The sequence below is a fragment of the Geospiza fortis genome, unplaced genomic scaffold (genome assembly GCF_000277835.1).
Source record: "Geospiza fortis unplaced genomic scaffold, GeoFor_1.0 scaffold208, whole genome shotgun sequence".
NCBI lineage: Eukaryota > Metazoa > Chordata > Aves > Passeriformes > Thraupidae > Geospiza > Geospiza fortis.
In genome coordinates this window covers 831,705-836,383 of record NW_005054468.1, presented here as the reverse complement: position 1 = coordinate 836,383, position 4,679 = coordinate 831,705, and positions in this window count along the sequence as shown.

Here is a 4,679-nt window from a genome sequence, read left to right as displayed (position 1 = left end):
TATAATATTGCATTACATTATGTTACTTTATTATATTATTTATATTATGTTATATCATATCATATAAAATTATGTACTAAAACAATACTAAAGAAAGAGAAAGGAGACATCAGAAGTCTAAAACAAGAATGAATAATGTAAACCCGTGACAGACCAGAGTCCTGACACATCTGGCTGGGATTGGTCATTAATTAAAAACAATTCACGTGCTGGGTAAACAATTCTCCAAATCACATTCCAGAGGAGCAAAACAGGGAGAAGCTGAAGCTTCCCAGGAGAAGAAATCCTGGTGCAGGGATCTTTCATAAAATATCACAGTGACAATTCACTAAGCTTTAGCGATGAATGACATTTCAGCTTTTTTTCCCCCTACAGTGGAGCTGGAAATAGAGAATTACACTTGGAGGAAGCTGGGAAACAAAGCAGCACAAAAAAAGAAGCAGAGGAGCCCAGAGTCTGTTTGCATGGTGAATTTCAGATGTGCCAGCACTGATGGAATTGAGCAGGGCTTTTAGCACCTCCAGTGACCCTGCACACACACACACACACACACACACAGAGGCAGACACAGCCAAGCCCTGCAGACAGACAGACAGGCTGGGGAACGCCTCCAGGAGCCTGTCCCTGGCAATCCCACACATTCCACAGGGGCAATTTGGGACTGGCAAGGCCCTTCTCACACAGGGACAGTGCTGGCATCAGTGACTGCCAGCCTAGGAGGGTGGATGAATGTCGGGATCTCTAGCTGGTCAGAGTGACCCCAAGATGCGTTAGAAAGTCTCTTTTCCCAGCACGGTGCTCGAAGAAGGAGTCAGACCTCTTAATTTCTCAGTCTCAAGGTTGTTTGTTTCTTATCTATAAAATTCTCTCTCCTGTCCTGCCGAGGTCCACTCAGCAAGACAGTTCCAGGCATTCTGCCTGCCCCTGGGGCGGTGTTATGTTTTTATAGTAAAAACTAAAAAACTATGTATACAAGGTTTACAATTACTTTCCAACAACTATCACCCACGTTAGACAGTGAGCTTCTACTCTAAACCAATCCAAATGTGCCAACATCACAGCAGAAGATGGAGGCCAAGAGGAAGAGAAAGGCTGGACACACCCAGATCCCTCCATCTTGCCTTCTGAACCCCCATACCAAAAACCCTAAAATCTACTTTTCCACCCTGGGATAACTTCACTATTATTCTACCTAAACTGTTGTGGCTTGCTGATCTTCATACAAGGTTGGTAATTTCCTCCACGGGTCATAATCAAAACCAGAGGTGTTTTGGGCTCTGTGCCAGGGTCTCTGAGCCCCCTGGCAGGGATCTTGGCTGCTCAGGACAGACAGAGGGATGTTCTGGATCCTCACAGATGAACACCAGGATGTCATCTGCAGCTGATCCAGGGGCATTTGCAGCAGAAGGGAAGTGCCTGGTGTGGGGATATTTGTCCCTGAAAGGAGCTACAAACCTGGTCTAACTCTGTAAGAATCTGCAGAATTCCTCCCTGGAATGCTTCAGAGTGGTACCTCCTTCAGGAAGCAGAGCCACAGTGGTGTCTGGGACACACTGGCAAAGGCCTAAACTGATGAAATTAAAACCAGCCAGCACACCTGATGAAACAAACACTTCATTTCAATAAGGCTGCTGCTCTGCCTTGATGCACTCAGATTTTCCAGGGTGGTTTTCACCCCACGCCTGTTGTAAGGCCTCGCATGACATAACTTTCAGAGGGGGAAGATGTGGTGTGAATAAACACAATAAACACTCTCCCCTGGAGGTGGCAGGTCCTCCAGGTTCTGCAGCTGCTGATGAGATCATGAGAAACGTGTGGGTCTGTGCTACCAACACCCCCAGATGCAATCCTTGCTGCAATCTTGTTTTGTTTGACTGCTCTGTTTGACTGCCCTGCTATCTAGACAAGGACATCAGAGTTCCACAGGCAAACTCAGGGCATGACTCACAGGCTGCAAGGGCAGGAAAACCTGAGGAGGATGGGTCATCTTTAGGGGGATGAGCTGAAGAAACCAGTTAAACAAAAATGCATCTTTGTAGAGCTGGAAAATGGGAACCATCCCTGGGCAGAGAGTGCAAGTCAGAGTGAGATGCTTCTTGGTGCCTCCTCACAGCTCACCCACACCCCAAGGAGCTCAGGAGACAAACAAAGATGAGCAAGGAGGGCTAGGGAGTTACAGGAAAGCTGTGGGAAAAGTGGGCAGAGGGAGAACAGGAGCCAGTGTGGCTGAGGCACTGCTCAGGACAGACACTGGCACATGAAGGAGCCATCAGATGCCATAAAACACATCAATTTTTTGCTGTGCCTGCCAGCACAAAGCAAAACTGGTTAATTCACATGATTTGCATGTTGTCATCTAAAGACAGTGGCCTATTTCACCCCAGAATTAAGAATAAACAACACAAATTTATTTTCTTCCCTTTTATGCCTTCCAATTCTTTAATGAGCATTCAGTGCTTGAGTTCAGACAAGCACAGGTGAAATTAACACCAGCCGGGACTTGGTGCTGAGAAGAAATATTCTGTCATGTACAGCATACAGCTGAAATATACTTTGAGAAGTCAAAAAAACTCCACAGACTACTTACATATATGAAGAGGAAGAAATTACCTGCCTACAGCAGGTCAGGTTGGCATGGACATGGTAAATGGGATGTTTGACTCCTGCAATAAATTACATGGATTGCCCACAAGGATCCCATGTCTAAATCTCAGAAATCAAGTACCTGGGTCTTCATACGTGGTACTTGCCATAATTTATCTTCTTGAGAAGGGTGATACCTTTACTCAGCCTAAAATTCTTGGCAGGAGATGCCAATGCTGATCAGTTCCTCTGATTCCCAGTTCTGTGTGGGCCTGGGGATTCTGAACAGCCCAGAAGACCAAATCCTACATTTTCAAAAGTGACACATGACTTTCAGGAATCTACACACTTGTGGCTTAAGATTTTTCCAGAAGTGTGTGTCTGGTACCTCCAGGTAAAGTCCAGCCAAACATTGTTTTAAAATTTCTGCTCCATAGTGAAAATAGTAAATTTCTAAATTTAATGGATTTAAATTCTTACTTACAGACTTCACCCTGTCATGCAAAATGCTGTTCACTTTCCCTTCATGTGTCCTAAACTGTAGCCCCAGATACAAACTGCAAATTAATGCCCTTAGGATGTCTCTTTTCTGGGGAAAAGAAAAAAAAAGCTTTCAGACTTTCATAGGAAGCTCAATTTTCCCAAAAACCACTCCCCAGCCAACAGGTCACAGAAATTTGGGTGTCTGTGGTCAGAGAAATTTCATGGTGCCATGAAGTCCAACCCCCTGTGCTGCACAGGGAATGCACAGGAAAAAATAAAAGTAATGTTTCACTGGCTCAGCCCTGGAAACATCTCACAGATTTCATTTTTTATTCAGCACCACCTGGCTTTGCAATTAATTGGAGACCTTAATGGCCACTGGGCAGTAAGCACAGGACTGCTCATTCTTCTGAGGATTACATCTCACCCACACAACAAAACTAAAGCGCAGCTTTCCACTTAAAAGGATTTCACCCAAGACTCAGAAGCACAACAACATCAGTCCTTGTTCTGGAAAGGCAAAAGGCTTACCCCAAAATACACAGGAAACAAGTGGTGGAGGTAAGCACTGATATCACCCAACTTCTGTGCCTGAGGCATGAGTGACTCATGGAATGGTTTGGGTTGGAGGAGGCCTTAAAGATGATCCCATTCCACCCCCTGCTATAGCAGGGATATTTTCCACTGTCCCAGGCTGCTCCAAGCCCCATCCAGCCTCGCCTTGGACACTTCCAGGGACCCAGGAGCAGCCCCAGCCTCTCTGGGCACCCTCACAGGGAAGAATTTTCTCCTAATATCTGATCTCACCCTTTCCCTCTCTCAGTTTAAAGCCACACCCCCCTTGTCTGTCCCTCCAGGCCCTTGTAAAAAAAATTCCTCTCCTGCTCTCCTCGAGCCTGTTTGAGCGCTGGAAGGGGCTCTGAGGTCCCCCCTCGTGCCCTCTTTTTTTCCAGATGAAGACTCCCACCTCTCTCAGCCTGTGAGCATCTGTGTGGTTTTGCACATAGGAGAGAGCAGCCAAGGCCAGGCTCATGTGCACGCTTTGTTCCCTCTGCTTCTGAGCTCTCATAGGAGAAAATTCAAACAGAACCTTTCTGGATCAAAGAAAGAAAGAAAATTCAAGAAGAACCTTTCTGGATCAAAGCCCTTTTCTGCTCCTGAGTTTTGTCCTGAAAAGAGTGGATTATCTAGCATTAAGACCCCACTCCCCTGCTCCTTTTCCATCAAAGTCAACAAACAGGGAGCACAGGGGAAGGAGATCACACCACAGCTGCTTGCCACAGGTCATTAAGCATAATTTTGGTCTCAGCACTGTATAAAAACCTCATTGTCCCCATCTTGGAGGGCTGTAAAAGCAGTAAATTTGCCAGCTAGCAGAATTTGTGGGTGTCTGACTGGCAACTTCCAAATGTTTCTTTTGGGAAGACTCAAAACTTCACTTTTCACTTTTCATCAGCATGATTTGACAAAGGACAAAACAGATGGCTTTGTTAAAGGCTCAGCAATTGTCTGCTGTCAACTGGAGATCTTCAGGATGGCAGTGTTCCTATTTATATATAAATATATCTATTTATTTATATATTCTTTTTATGTATATAATTTATTTCATATAT